The sequence below is a fragment of the Mauremys reevesii genome, linkage group 4 (assembly GCF_016161935.1).
Source record: "Mauremys reevesii isolate NIE-2019 linkage group 4, ASM1616193v1, whole genome shotgun sequence".
Lineage (NCBI taxonomy): Eukaryota > Metazoa > Chordata > Testudines > Geoemydidae > Mauremys > Mauremys reevesii.
Genome location: NC_052626.1, coordinates 119,400,007 through 119,415,786, shown reverse-complemented (window position 1 = coordinate 119,415,786; position 15,780 = coordinate 119,400,007). Strand labels below are relative to the sequence as shown.

General features: G+C 56.0%; 1 protein-coding gene across 1 annotated transcript in view; it reads right to left on the bottom strand.

Moving 5' to 3' along the window:
* The window catches only part of LOC120404793 (zinc finger protein 850-like), a gene marked incomplete at its 5' end in the record, with an annotated part of 508,632 nt that overhangs the window by 483,781 nt on the left and 9,071 nt on the right, over positions 1-15,780 (bottom strand). The window lies entirely within an intron of this gene.

Genomic DNA, 15,780 nt, shown 5'->3' with positions numbered 1-15,780 from the left:
TCAGGATATAAGCCTACCACTAACTGATAGGGGTCAGGAAGAAACTTCTCCTATGGGCAGGTTAATCCATAATTGTTTGGTAGGGGGTTTCTCAGACTTTCCTCTGAGGCAGCTGGGCCTGTGACTAGCCCTGAAAAATAGATCATTGGTGGGCCTTTATATTATGGGGCTGATCATTTTTTGTTTTACGGTAGTGTTTAGATGTTCCAACCAAAATTCAGGGTCCCATTACAAAAACATAGTAAGAGATTGTCCCGTGCCTCAAATACAATCTAAACAAATAGACAAGATAGGCAAACAGTAGGATAAAGTATTATTAACCTCCATTTATGAAGGACCAGATTTGCAAAGGTATTTAGGTGCTTAAGATGCAAACAGATGCTTAAAGGTGCTTTTGAAAATTGCACCAGCAGGTTAGGTGCATAACTCCTGTTGAAATTGGTGGGTGTTAGGCGCCAAACCTAACTTAAGCACTACTGGTCTATTTCCCATTCCAATTTTCACCAAAACCAATACTGTTCTGCTCACTGATGCCTAGAATATTCCTGGAATTTTGGAATTGATTGGATGTGGTGTTTACAAGTTCATGTTACAAACAGAGAAATGCTATCAAGTAGAGTGAAGAACTCACATTACTCAGTAAACAAGTTTTCAAATGTTTTCCTCACACAGATCACTTCAGATAAAGAATATTTCTTCTCCCAACCCGCCCTGCCTCACACCTACAGTACCCCACAGCAACAAGAGAGCTTAGTGACATGAAAAAGTAATTTTAGGACAAGATTAAGGGTGGTGCAAACCAAGTGGTTTAAAAGTGATGGGTGCAGTCAGTCATTACATGATGATGTACACAGTCTGTGACATCACACTCCATTGCCAAGGAAACAATATTGACATCTCATGCAGAGAAGTGTAAACAAGAAGCGGGCAGCAGCATCTTCTGCAAATATAAACAACTTGTTTGTCTGAGTGATTGACTGAATAAGATATTATATTGCACCCATAACATCACAGGCCATAGATGGTCAAAACACCTGGCTTTATGGTCACCGCTGTGGTGATGGCACTTTCACATCACTGGTATCTGATAGCCATAGATGGTCAAACCTTTTGGGATTTTTCCTTATATGGATACTCAGAGCCACAAGTAGGTGACCCATCTCAGGCGAGTAATGAAGAGATTGTGTGACACGCCAGCCAGCTTCTGCCTATAAAGGCTGGAGCTGCCACCTGCCAATTCAGCTCACAAGCTCCAGAAATCCCAACAAGAAGAGGCTGGCTGCCCCCTGTAGGCAAGACTTGAAAGCCAGACACCTAGCGTGATGGAAACAAATAGAAGGTGCAGAAGCTGTGACAGGTTAGATCACAGACTACTCACTTAAAGAATCAGAATGGAGACATTCCTGTTCCAACACCATTGTCTTCCCAACCAGCTGGCCAAACACAGCCGCTTGGTTATAGAGCTGCTCAACTTTCTTAACAGCTCTTACTCCATCTGAGACCTTTTCAAAGCTATCCACACTGGCTCTTTCAAAAGGAAAGTCGGTGGATTTTTACATATCTTCCTAACCAGTCTTTAAAGGGTTAAGTCAGTCTGTGAGTTAATTAACTCTTTCTGGCCCTGTCGCCTTCCAATGAGATATTATATTACACCCATAACGTCACAGGCCATATATGCTCAAAACAGCCACTGGGCCTGGGGTACTCAGCTGCGGCCAGGCAGGGGCCGACGAAACCAGGCCAGAGGGAGCCGCTCCGTCGGGAACGGACTGGAGGAGCTGCTCAGCTGGGCTGGGCCTTGCCATGCCTCCCTGGAGCCCTCCTCACGCTCCTTTCCCCTGGTACAGCCTTTGTTCCAGCTCAGGTGGTAGCTAGTGGATTTCTCATGATGGCTGCCCCATTTGTTCTCTTCCACCCAGATACAGATACAAAAGTGATGAATTTATGCAAATAGGATGACCACACTCAGTAGATTATAAGCATTGTAATGATACCTTACAAGAGACCTTTTGCATGAAGCATATTGCAGTTACATTATATTTACACTCATTAGCATATTTTTATAAAATCATATAGAATGGAACATGACAACCGCGAAGACGACGACAGCGGAGACACCTCCAAAGAAATGCCCTAGAGCCCTTGGGCCATCACGCTTCAGGAATGTGCGTGAGGTACTAGGAGACCTGGAGATGGGGGGTGTCCTGCTGGTCGTAGGTCAGTGTTGTGAACCCCCAGTTGCTAGGCTGGCAATAAAACATTGTCTTGTTTTCACAGCCACTTTCGATTTCCTGGCTTCTACCCCTTACCCTGCTGGCAGGGCATTGTGCAGCACCCTTTCCAGCCCACCTGGGTGCAGGAGATCGAGGAAGAGAGCATCTGCCATCCAGCTCTATCGAATCTAGAGCAAGTGAGTGGAGGTCTCCAGAGCCATCGCCAGTGTGGTGGGAATGGCCCAGCAATAGGGCTCCCAGCCCTTCCCTTGCAGGAGATTGTTCCCAACGTCGAGAGTCTTTGGGGAGGGCAGAACCTGCCAGGTGCTGAACACCCACAACCGCAAGCAGTGAAATCAGTGGGAACTGAGGGCGACTCCTCCCTCCTAGGATTGGCACCTTGTGAACGAACTTTCGTTGAGGACTATCCGGGTTCTGCTCTTTCTCTGGCCTGGGAGGGAGCGGGGCCTACTGGGGTGGAGGGAGCTGCTTGTCCAAACTAACGGAGAGCCCCATTGCTCTGAAAGAACGAGACTCTCCCAGTTTCACAGGGCCCTATTGGGAGCAGCCTGTGCTGTGAGCTGCTGCCGGTGCGTGTAGACGGCAGCCCCCTTGCCCTGGGGTGGGGTGTGTGGTGAGGAGGAATTGCCTCAGCAGAGGGGACGTGGGCAGGGTAGCAGGCAGGCCCGTTAATGAGAGGCTGCCTTGAGCCCAGACTCCTGGCTGCTCCCCACTCAGTTCCAGGATGGAGCGGTTGAAGCGGATGCTGAGGAGGAAGGCTGGGCAGGTGGCTCTGGAGCCAGTAGGGAGTAGCGTCCGTCTTGCCCAGGAGGAGAGTGGTCCCTCTGTCCCCGCGGGTGGGGAAGAGGCCAGTGGGCAGGCAAAGTGGAGAAGCTCCCTGACCTTCTGGAGGAAGAGAAAAACACCAGCTCCTTTAGCAGGCCCTGAGGCACCTTCTGATCCCAAATGGAGGTGGCCCCAGGTGATGCTATGTAGGAGGGACCCAGGCGAGGGCAGGAGCCGGGCAAGGTGGCTCTGTGGCTTCCTTTCCAGGAAGCAGAGGAGCCAGGAGCCTAGCCCCAGGGCCCAGCAGGAGCCATCCACCAGCCTGGCCACCGAGGAGCCCCCAGCCAGCCCAGAGCAGGAGCTGGGCGGCTCCGGCACGGGGACCAGCAGCTCTGCCTACTCCCGAGGGGCCAGCACCTCCTCTGTGGGGTCTGACAGCCCTGAGGCTGAAGGCTCCCTCTGTGCAGGTGAGGGGAGACCCGGGGGACAGGGGGAAGGACAGGGGCAGTAGGGGACTAGTAACACCCTGTGCCCATTGGGTCCCCAAGGCGCCAGGACTGAGCCACGGGAGCCCCACTAACACCAGTGGGGGTGGCACAGCCACACCCTGTGGCAGGGGATGCTGGGCAGAGTCCGGGGAGCTCCAGCCTTCCCTGATGATGTTGGGGGCGGGGCTGACGGCCACAGGGCCCTGAGGCTGATGGGCCTGAGGTTGTCTCTGGGAGGGGCAGGGTGGGGCCCTCTATGCCATGGGGTTTCTTGTTGAGGATGGGGGACATTGAGCCATTTCTCTACACTGCATCCCCCCAGTGGCAGCACAGATTATCCTTTCTTCTTCTCTCCCTGGTGCAGAGACCCCCAGTGCCCAGCAGGAGTGGGCTGAGGAGGAGGAGGAAGAGAAGGAGGAGGTGTCCCCTGAACAAGACACCATCAGGGTCATCCAGGAGCACCTTCAGGGCAGAGCTGAGGTACAAAAATCTTACAGCTGCGCTGCCCCTGAGTCTGCCCTGCCCCTTCTTCCATCCCCACCCACACAGGGGGGTCTTGTCCCAGAGAATCCATCACCCCCAATGGGGGGAACTTCTCCCTTGTTACCTGGCACCCTGAAGTGGGGGCATTTGTCTCACGCAGGCCAAGGTGTCCGCTCCCCACAGACACTGTCCCAGTTACAACCCCAGTCTGTGCAGGGCGACACTGGTTTTGGGAAGCGGAGCGGCTTTCTCTGTCCAACTCCATGGGGTTCCTGAGCCATGGAGCTGGTGTAGGTGGGTTGGGGAGGTCCCTACCTATCTCTCTCTCCCCACCCCACTCCTAGTTGATGGCCAAACAGCTCTGCTTCCTCCTTACTGTCCCACGTCTGTGCTTCTTGGCACAGCAGCAGGGGCTGAACACTCTGGAGCCTCACTTCTCCAAAGCGGCCCTCGTGGAGAGCATTGCGGTGAGTGGGACCCCGTGTCTGGCCCCTGGGGCGAGGGACCCAGAAATGGGAGGAAGAGTTGGTGGCGCCAGAGGGGGAAGCAGAGGACAGTGGTTCCTGTGGCTGAGGGCTGGGTAGCAGGGAAGGGAGAGCTTCTGACACCAATCGGGAGCTGGCAGTGGGGGAATTGTAAGGCCGGAGGGGAGGGGACGGGAGGGGCGGGGGACGGAAGTGTGATGGATGGGAGGACTGGAGGCCCAGCTGGTTGGGGTGGGGTGACACTGGCTGTTTCTGCAGAGCGCTTTGGCCTCCTCCTGGGAAGTGCCTGTGGGGCCTGAGTCTCACATGCAATTTTATCTTCTTGGGGTCTCTCAGGAGCTGATTGAAAATCTGCCCCTGGTGCCAGAGCCAACCTCCATCATCTCCAGCTCCATGGCCGCAGTTTGCAGGCTCAGGTACCAGGACCGTCCCATCCAGCTGCCCTAACCCTGGTGCTGATCGGGTCTGGAGCCGGGAGTCCCAGATCTTCTCCGGCCTAGATTACCCCCAGCTGTGGCTGTTCACATCCCCCAGCAGAGGAGGCAGGAACATCCCCCCCTTTCCTGGCTGGGGGGTGATTTCACCAGTAACGTTTGAGTGGCCGTAGGGAGGGGTCACTGCGGGGAGGGGGTCATGTCCATGGCAGTGCCAGCGCCACTCCGGTGCCACCAAGGATAACACGGGCTCCTCTCTCCCCGCAGCAAACTGAAGCTGCTGCTTGCCCTGGAGCTGGAATCATGCCTCCTGCGGGCTTTTCTTTACATCATCTTCATGATGGGCACTGGGCAGGATACCACCCACTTCCAGGTAGGTCACGATCCTACTTCTCTGTCCCAGCAGCAGGAGCCGCCTCTGGTCCCTGCTCCCTCGGTTTGATGGAGCTGCTGAGAATAGGGGAGGGGTGAGCAGAGCTCGGAACAGGCCCGAGACAAACTGGCAGGGAAGGCCCCTTCCCTCCAGGGGGGATTGTGTTACCCCTCTGTGGCTGATCCCAGCCTTCCCTCTCCTCATTCTGTGCTCTGCTGCCTGGACTCTCTCAGGGATCCTTCCTCCCACCCATTGCAGTTTGGCTGGTCCCTAGTGTGACGAAGTGGGACTGTTCGCACTGGGGGCTGGGTACAGATCCTAAGTATCTAGCAGCAAAAGGCCATGCAGCAAATGCCTGACACTCTGTCTCCTAGCAACTGATGGCCGGGCCCCTCCCTACAAAGGTGCTGGCTAAAGGTGTTGGAGAAAAAGGGGTCAGGTGACCTCCTGGCCCGGGAAAGAAGCTGAGCAGAGAGGAGGGGCCGGAGGGGGTGGGGCAGACTGGAGCTGGCTGGGAACAGAGGGGAAACAGAGAGAGAGGGCTCTGATCCCCGATGGGGGTTATGGGGCCCCAAGATGGACCTAACAGGGGAGGATCCTGTTATCTGTGCCTGCAAGACCTGTGTTGGACTGTGTTCCTGTCGTCTAAATAAACCTTCTGCTTTACTGGCTGGCTGAGAGTCCTGGTGAATCGGCAGGGAGCCCGGGGGTGCAGGGCCTGACTCCCCTACACTTCGTGACAACTTGAATGTAGGTGGGTTTGAACTTCCCCAGGTCACTGGCTGGAGTGACCCCGCTCAGTTCAGTCTCGAAGGGGGGAGAGGTATGACGAAGTGGGACTGGTCTTACTGGGGGCTGGGTCCAGAATACAGAAACTAAGTTCCAGCAGCACAAATGCCTGACACTCTGTCTCCTAGCAACTGATGGCCGGGCCCCTCCCTGCAAAGGTGCATCTAAAGGTGTGGGAGACAAAGGGGTCAGGTGACCTCATTCTGTGCTCTGCTGCCTGGACTCTCCCAGGGATCCTTCCTCCCACCCATTGCAGTTTGGCTGTTCCCTAGTCTGCTGGGTACCAGGCCCTACACAGAGAACTGCTAAGGGCAAGGATTGAGGAGCCAGCAGGCATCCGGCTATGACCTTTTGCTAAGTGTCCTTGGAGTGATGTGAATGGGAGAGGCCAAGATATGCCTTTTGGGTCTGGCCAGGGCTCCCAGAGAACCCCCCCGGTCCCGTGACTGGTGTAGCCCCATGTCCCATGACTGATGGGTGTTCCTGCTTCTTGCAGGCTCTGCACAACACCTATTTACAGAGCCTGGACGCCATGGTCAGGTGCCTGCTCACCGAGACCCCCCACCCCAGACAAGCTGCAGCACCTCTTGGAGGTGAGTAGAATGGGCCGGTCTGGGGTGGAATTTCCCCTTAACCCCGTCAGAGGGCTGCAAAGGAGAGACTAGAAGAGTCCCGTTTCCATTGTGTCCTCCCAGCTTGGACCCAAGCAGCCCCACGTTTCCAGAGCTGTCAGTGCAGTGCAATGTTGGGACCCTTACGCCTCCTGGGGCGGGGGCACAGGGGAGCAGAGGGAAGGAGCTGGGACTGTCAGCCAGAGCTCTGCATGGTGGCATTAAGCACTAACAGTGAAAACCAGGCCTGGCTGGGGCCTGAGAGACTGAAACCCACCCCTGTGAGATGCAGGACATGGGACTCTGAGAAAAGTCACTGGCTCCTTTCTAGGGAGACCCTGAGATACAGGAGGAGCCTCAGGGAATCAGCTCTTCTGTCCTAGGGACCCTGCAGTTCCTGGAGGGATTGTCCTCATGGCCACTCCATCCATCCTACCAAGGCTTTTGCAGCTGGGGTCTGGGGTCGAGGACATGTGCCTTGATCCTGATGTGCTGTTCATGGATCAGAGCACATGATCTGAGGGTTCAGAGCAAATAGGCCAGCCCCAAGACCGACCATTGTCCCAGCCTGGTGAGACAATGACAGCTTGTGCCCAGTGGAGGACAGGGCCAAACAGCTTGGCTTCCTCCATGCTGTCCCACGTCTGTGCTTCTTGGCACAGCAGCAGGGGCTGGAAACTCTGGAGCTCCACTTCTCCAAAGTGGCCATGCCCTCAGGGGCTCATTCACCTGCACATCTACCAAAGTGATATATGCCATCATGTGCCAGCAATGCCCCTCTGCCATGTACATTGGCCAAACCGGACAGTCTCTATGCAAAAGAATAAATGAACACAAATCTGACATCAGGAATCATAACATTCAAAAACCAGTAGGAGAACACTTCAACCTCTCTAACCACTCAGTGACAGACTTGAAGGTGGCAATTTTGCAACAAAAAAACTTCAAACACAGACTCCAAAGAGAGACTGCTGAACTTGAATTAATATGCAAATTGGATACAATTAACTTAGTTTTAAACAGAGACTGGGAATGGTTGGGTCATTACACTAATTGAATCTATTTCTCCATGTTAAGTATCCTCACACCTTCTATGGGTCATCTCGATTATCACTGCAAAGCTTTTTTTCTCCTGCTGATGATAGCTCATCTCAGTTGATTGGTCTCTTACAGTTGGTATGGCTACTTCTTCTTCGAGTGATTGCTCCTATGCATTCCATGTAGGTGTGCGCGCCGCGCGTGCACGGCTCTTCGGAACATTTTTACCCTAGCAACTCCGGCGGGCCGGCTGGCGCCCCCTGGAGTGGCGCCGCTATGGCGGCTGTTATATACCCCAGCCGGCCCGTCCGCTCCTCAGTTCCTTCTTTCCGCCCGTGACGGCTAGTAGGAACAGTGGAGTGCTCCCTTACCTCCACAGCCCTAGCGTTCTCCATAGATTTAGTGTATATAGTTGTTAATAATTTGTTAAAGTTTTCTTGTTATAGTTGTATAGTTAGTTGTATAGTATAGTAGTTAGGGAATTAGAGGGGTTAGCCCTCTTCTTCCGCCCCGGTGCGGGCTTATACCCGGAGCACCGGGATTCAAGCCCTGCGTGGCTTGCCAGCGGCCTATGCCGGTAAGTGACCCGCACGACTCCTGCCTCCGCTGCCTCGGAGAGTCGCACAGATCGGATAAGTGCCCGATTTGCGTAGCCTTCAAGCCGCGTACGAGAAAAGAGCGGGACTCTCGTCTGAAACAACTCCTTATGGAGTCGGCTCTCCAACCTCCGGCGCCAGCTCCATCAGCGCCGAAGCCTGCCTCCGTGAGCAGCGCACCGGCAGCACCGAGCCGCTCCGGTGCCGACGCCTCTCGGCACCCGGCACCGCTCCCTCTCCCCGGGGAAGAAGCACAAGGTGCCAAAGACGGCCTCTGCGAAGCAGCAGAAGCCGTTAGCCCAGCCGCCTCCGACGCAAACGGTACAGGCTGAGGCAGTGCACAAGAAGTGCACCGGGCCGTCGACTCCGGCGCCGCAAGGCCCGTAGAGTCCGGCACCGCCCAGCTCCCCGGTACCTACCGAGGAGGAGCTGAGGCTCCCGTCCATACCCGAGGCGTTCGCGACGGCGAGGGAGCTGATCGACCTCACCGCTGACACGGGCCATCAGCTACCGGCACCGCCGGTGCGGACACTCAAGTCCATTGGGAAGCCGCTGATGATGCGCCCTCCTTCCCCTGGCGGCCGAGGTGATCGCGGCACCACGATCCGGTCTCGATCCCGATCTCGCTCAAGGCGACGGTCACCAACGCACCGGGCCCGATCCATGAGACGGTCAACGTCGAGACGCCGCTCCCCGTCTCGTCGCCGGTCGCAGTCCCGGTACCGCTCCCAATCGCGGTACCGGTCGCACTCCCGGCGACGCTCCAGGTCCCGGTCGCCGAGTCACCGGCACCGCACCAGGTCCGGCTCCAGGCATCGCGGGCGACGTCGAGAGTCACGCAGCCGCTCAAGGCGCCGCCGCTCGCGCTCGAGGTCCGACTCCCGGCACCGCCGGTCGAGCTCCCGGCGCCGCAGGTCGAGCTCCCGGCGCCGTGCCACGCACAGATCCCGCTCGCCTGTTAGACCGCATGACGACCGGCACCGTCCTTCGGCACCGGAGAGACAGTTTACTCCGGCACCGGACGTCCGCCCGGGAACCGCTACGGCTCCTCCCTGGCCTTCGAGGGAACCCTCAGTTGCTTCCCCTGAGGGCAGTGCGGTAGACTTCCGAGCGGGGTCTCTTCCGCAGGACCATGGACCCCAGCAGTGGGGATTTTGGGTACCCTGGGCCCAACATGAGCAAGGGCCTCCCCTTCCACCGAGGCAGCCAGGCTCGGCGCGTTCGGTGCCAGTGGCCACTATCAGCAGGCCACCCCCGTCTCCAACGCCACAGACCGCCGCTCACGGCACACCGTTGGGGCATGAGACACTGGCACCTGATCGCCCAGAGGCAGAGCAGGCACCTGAAGAGGTGCTGCCAGGTCACTCCTCGTCCTCCTCTCCCGACGAGGCTGTGGCAGGGGCGTCACCATCAGAACCCCCGCCTATTGACCTCAAGGCGCACCAGGACCTTCTCCGGAGATTAGCGAAAGCCATCAATCTGCCCATCGAAGAGGTCCAAGAGGTCGATGACCCCATCACCGATGTTGTGGGAGCAGACGCCCCCGTGAGAGTAGCGCTGCCATTCATCCGCACAATCCAGCGGAACAATGCCGCCATCTGGCAGTCGCCTTCCTCCGTCCCTCCCACGGCACGCGGAGTGGAGAGGAAATATTCTGTCCCGCTCAAGGGGTACGAATATCTTTACGTGCACTCAACTCCGGACTCTTTGGTAGTCCAGTCCGTGAACGACCGGGAGCGTAACGGACAGCCTGCCGCTGCGCCGAAGTCCAAGGAGTCCCGGCGCATAGACTTATTGGGCCGCAAGATTTATTCGGTGGGAGGCCTCCAGCTCTGCATTGCAAATCAAATGGCCCTACTATCCCAATATACATTTAACATCTTGGGATGCCTGGGAAAATTCGCGGAGCTGACCCCGCAGGACTCCCGCCGAGAATTCTCGGCGCTCCTGGAAGAGGGAAAGCTGGCCTCCAGGACCTTAATCAAAGCGGCGGTGGACTGAGCGGACTCGGGGGCCAGAACTGTGGCGTCCGGGGTAACCATGCAGCGCACTGCGTGGCTGCAGTCTTCCACTTTGCCGACGGAGGTACAATACACCCTCCAGGACCTCCCCTTTGAGATGCAGGGTCTATTCTCTGAAAAAACTGACACGAGAATTCAGACCCTAAAGGACGGACGAGTGGCGATCCGTACTTTGGGAATGCATACGCCGGCCACACAAAGGCGATCGTTCCGGCAGCAACCCTATCGGCCCGTCCCGCAGGCCAGGTCTCGGCCATTTAATAATCGAAGGGCCCCCTTCCGCCGCAGACCGTCAGGGGGGCGTCGTAACCAGACCCAAGGCTCGTCCAAGGCTCCTCAAGGTCCAAAGCCGGCCTTTTGATGGGACGCCCGAGGACGGCCCACCACTCTCCCCCCAGGATCCATCCCTTTTGTTTTCAAGTCGCCTTTCCCGCTTCCTCCAGGCGTGGTGTTCTGTAACATCGGACAGCTGGGTACTCAACACCGTCCAGCACGGCTACCGCCTACAGTTTATTTCGCCCCCTCCCTCCCACCCACCTTCCCCGTCCCTCTTCAGGGACCCCTCTCACGAGCAAGTCCTCTTACAGGAGGTCCAGTCTCTGTTGAGCGTGGGTGCCATCGAGGAGGTGCCTCCCAGCAGGCGGGGCAGGGGATTCTACTCCAGATACTTTCTCATCCCCAAGGCGAAAGGAGGTCTTCGTCCCATCTTAGACCTCCGGGAGCTCAACAAGTACCTCTGCAAGCCTAAGTTTCGGATGGTAACCTTGGGGACCATTATCCCTTCCTTGGATCCGGGAGACTGGTTTGCCACCCTTGACATGAAGGATGCTTACTTTCATGTGGCAATTTACCCCCCCCCACAGACGCTACCTGCGCTTCATGGTCAACGAGGCCCACTACCAGTTTGCGGTGTTACCCTTCGGCCTCTCCACCGCACCGAGGGTATTCACCAAATGCATGGCGGTCGTGGCCGCAGCCCTCCGTCGTTGTCGAATTCATGTGTACCCATATCTCGACGACTGGCTGATTCGTGGCCGCACCCAAGAGCTGGTGGCGGCTCAGGTGTCCGAGATACTGCATCTGTTCCGGTCTCTCGGCCTACTTATCAACGCCGAAAAGTCCCACTTAGTTCCGGCGCAAAGAGTGGAATTCATAGGAGCAGTCCTCGACTCCAATCTGGCCAGAGCCTGCCTCCCTCATACTCGGCACGAGACGTTGGCCTCCCTTATACGGACACTGCAGGCCTTTCCGACAACAACGGTGCGGTCCTGCCTACGTCTCCTAGGTCACATGGCAGCGTGTACGTTTGTGACCGCGCACGCAAGGCTGCGACTTCGCCCGTTCCAAATGTGGCTGGCATCGGTGTACCGCCCTCATCGCGACCCCATGGATATGGTGGTGATGGTGCCGAGACCCACTCTCCAGACGCTCAACTGGTGGCTAAATCCGGAGACAGTCTGCGCAGGGGTTCCGTTCCGCCCTCCTCGACCGTCGATCACCCTGACCACAGACGCGTCGGCGCTTGGTTGGGGGGCTCACATAGGAGACCTGCACACCCAGGGTCTCTGGTCAGCCCAGGAGCTCTCCCTCCATATCAACGTCCGGGAGCTGAGAGCGATCCGTCTGGCGTGTCTCGCCTTTCGGACCCACCTTCAGGACCGCTGTGTAGCGGTGTACACGGACAACACCACAGCCATGTTCTATGTCAACAAGCAGGGCGGAGCTCGATCCTCCCCGCTTTGCAAGGAGGCGATGCTCCTCTGGGACCTTTGCGTGACCCACTCGATTCGCCTCGAAGCGTTTTTTCTGCCGGGGGTGCAGAACACGTTGGCCGACCGTCTGAGCAGGTCCTTCGCCTCCCACGAGTGGTCGCTTCGCCCAGATGTGGCTTACGCAATCTTCCAGAGGTGGGGGTTTCCCCAGGTAGACCTCTTCGCCTCCCAGGCCAACAGGAAGTGCCACAGGTTCTGCTCCTTCCAAGGTCAAGCTCCAGGCTCCCTCTCGGATGCGTTTCTCGTGCCATGGACGGAGTCCCTCCTTTACGCGTTCCCTCCGTTTCCGCTCGTCCACCGAGTGCTACTCAAGCTTCGGAGGGACAGGGCCCGCGTAATACTCGTCGCTCCGGCCTGGCCGAGACAGCACTGGTACACCATGCTGCTCGAGCTGTCAGTTCGGGATCCCATTCCCCTTCCGTTATGGCCGGACCTCATCACTCAGGACCTCGGCAGGCTCTGTCACCCGAACCTGCAGTCGCTGCATCTTACAGCTTGGTTCCTGAGTGGTTGACCGACGCAGAGAGGGGTTGTTCGGCGGCGGTGCAACAAGTTCTGCTGGAAAGCAGGAAGCCTTTGACGCGCTCTACCTACCTCACGAAGTGGAAACGCTTTGTGCTCTGGTGCGACCAGCGAGGTCTTAACCCATTCTCGGCCCCCATCCAGATCGTCCCCGATTACCTCTGGTACCTGAAAGGTCAAGGTCTCGCGATCTCGTCCCTCAGGGTGCACCTGGCAGCTCTGTCAGCCTTTCGACCCGCTATAGGAGGTCGCTCCGTCTTCTCCAACCCAATGGTAGCCCGCTTCCTTAAAGGGTTAGACCGTCTCTACCCTCAGGTGCGTCCTCCTGCTCCGACTTGGGATCTAAACCTGGTTCTCGCCCAGATGATGGGCCCACCCTTCGAGCCCTTGGCCACGTGCTCTCTGCTCCATCTTACCTGGAAGACGGCTTTCCTCGTAGCAATCACATCCGCCAGACGAGTCTCGGAACTCCGCGCCCTGACGGCGGGTCCCCCGTATACCGTCTTCCACGGGGACAAAGTGCAGCTTCGGCCACACCCGGCCTTCCTCCCCAAGGTGGTGTCGGCCTTCCACCTCAACCAGGAGATCTTCCTCCCGGTCTTCTTCCCGAAGCCGCACGCCTCACCTCGTGAGCAGCAGCTCCACACCCTGGACGTCCGCAGGGCCCTCGCTTTCTACATTGACCGGACGAAACCCTTCCGGCGTTCGACCCAACTGTTTGTAGCGATCGCAGACCGCATGAAAGGCGAGCCGGTTTCCTCACAGCGGATTTCATCCTGGGTGACGGCCTGCATACGAACGTGCTACGAGCTTGCTCGCGTCCCCCCGTGCCGACTCACTGCACACTCGACCAGGGCGCACGCCTCGTCGGCCGCCTTCCTGGCCCATGTTCCCATCCAGGACATCTGTAGAGCGGCCACCTGGTCTTCAGTCCACACCTTCGCTTCCCACTACGCGTTGGTGCAGCAGTCTCGAGACGACGCAGCCTTCGGCTCCGCGGTATTACACTCCGCCACGTCTCATTCCGACCCCACCGCCTAGGTAAGGCTTGGGAATCACCTACATGGAATGCATAGGAGCAATCACTCGAAGAAGAAAAGGCGGTTACTCACCGTAGTAACTGGTGTTCTTCGAGATGTGTTGCTCCTATCCATTCCAGACCCGCCCTCCTTCCCCACTGTCGGAATAGCCGGCAAGAAGGAACTGAGGAGCGGACGGGCCGGCTGGGGTATATAACAGCCGCCATAGCGGCGCCACTCCAGGGGGCGCCAGCCGGCCCGCCGGAGTTGCTAGGGTAAAAATGTTCCGAAGAGCCGTGCACGCGCGGCGCGCACACCTACATGGAATGGATAGGAGCAACACATCTCGAAGAACACCAGTTACTACGGTGAGTAACCGCCTTTTCCACCTTTTCATGGTCTCTGTATGTATAAATATCTTCTTTCTGTATGTTCCATTCTATGCATCCGCTGAAGTGAGCTGTTGGCCAGTGAGTGGCCCATCGAATGGACACTTAATTCACAATGGACCATGGGAGGCGCCCATCTACGCTGAACGGACTTTTCTGTGAACGTTCCATCTGACGTATCCTGCAAAGTATCCATCCTGCAATGACTGAGCAAAATGGGGACTTACCCATGTGACTCCAAGCTCCCATTTTTCATCTGTGATTTTCCACTAGCTGTGCTGACTACTTTGAAACAATGGGTTTCCCTCCACATGGCAGAAGTTAAAAGAGGTCCTGGAAACATCTCCACTGTGCCTCTATCCTGCTCAAACCTCTGGACTATGAACTTATACTAATGGGAGCATCTAACCAAGGGAGAGGAACTTCCAGTGATTTGGAAGCACCCAAAGACTTATCAAGCCAGCAGTTTATTCCATCACTGCTATAAGCCTGAACCAAGAACTTTGCAATTATTGTATTTGATTCCTTTAACCAATTTTAATTCTCACCTTTCTTTCTTTTTATAAATAAACCTTTAGCATTTAGATACTGAAGGATTGGTATCAACGTGATTTTGGGGAAATATCTAAGTTATATATGGACCTGGGTGGGTGGCTGGTCCTGTGGGATCAGAATAGCCTCTTAGTTGAAGACATTTTAAAGAACCACTCATTTCTCAGTCTAGTGTTTTCGGTGGTAATACAAGGACTGGAATTCCCAAGGAAACTGCTTTCATGACTTCTTGTTAGCTGGTGTGGTGAAGCAGAAGTTTCCTTTGCAGGTTGAAGGGGAAAGGACGGACATTACTCATCTAATCGTAACCACATAGAGATGCTGAAGGGAGCAGAGCGAGGATTTGCTACTAGCAGTAATCCAGCCCAATGGGGAGGAGTTAAATATAAAGAAGACGGTCATGTGGAGAACAGGGTTTGCTCTCAGAGCCTTGGAGAGAAAAGAAATCTGCCACTTTTTCTCTGTGAACTCAATTTGCTTTTCTTGTTCCTTTCCCTTACAGTAAAGATACAGAGAATGGAAGTGGTTAAACTTCTCCCGAGGCAATGAATCACTTGGCTTGGTTTCCTCTCACCATTGCCAGTGCAGACAGGAGGGACAGGATTTGTTTTAAACGAGTCATGGACAGTGGATATTTTCATTGTTTTCTTTCTAAGCATTTAGCTCAGGGGTCAGCCTCACAGCCCAGTTAGTACTGAGGGAGAAGTATTAATTAAAGGGCAAAACCCTTCCTTAATGCAGAGTTAAGATTGGCTGGTGCAATATCAGCCCCTTGCAGAACCTCTGCAGCCGCAAAACTCAAACTTCTGAAAAGCAGGAGATGCAGTTACAGTTGCCTGCACCACCTTCATCCTGTCCTCTGTCAGCAGCATCCCTTTAACACACACACCTTTACTCTACCTACACCCTACTGGCTGAAATCTACAAACTGTTCACTACCTTTTACAGCCCTTCCAACCAGAGCTCCAACCCCATCTTGGCCTGACGAGGCCCAACCCCTGGGCAAACCAGACTGGGGTAAGGATTGGGCAGGGCCATGAGAGTGACTGCAGAGCAAGACCCTGACCCTACTCAGATCAGCCCCACCTCACTGATCTCTCCTCACTCGGACACACTGCACCCCTCCCCAAATTCCTGAAAGCCTGGGTAGGGGAGCTTATTTTCCCTTGTGATGGTCTGAGCTCTCCCCACCCGGCCACAGCTGGAGCT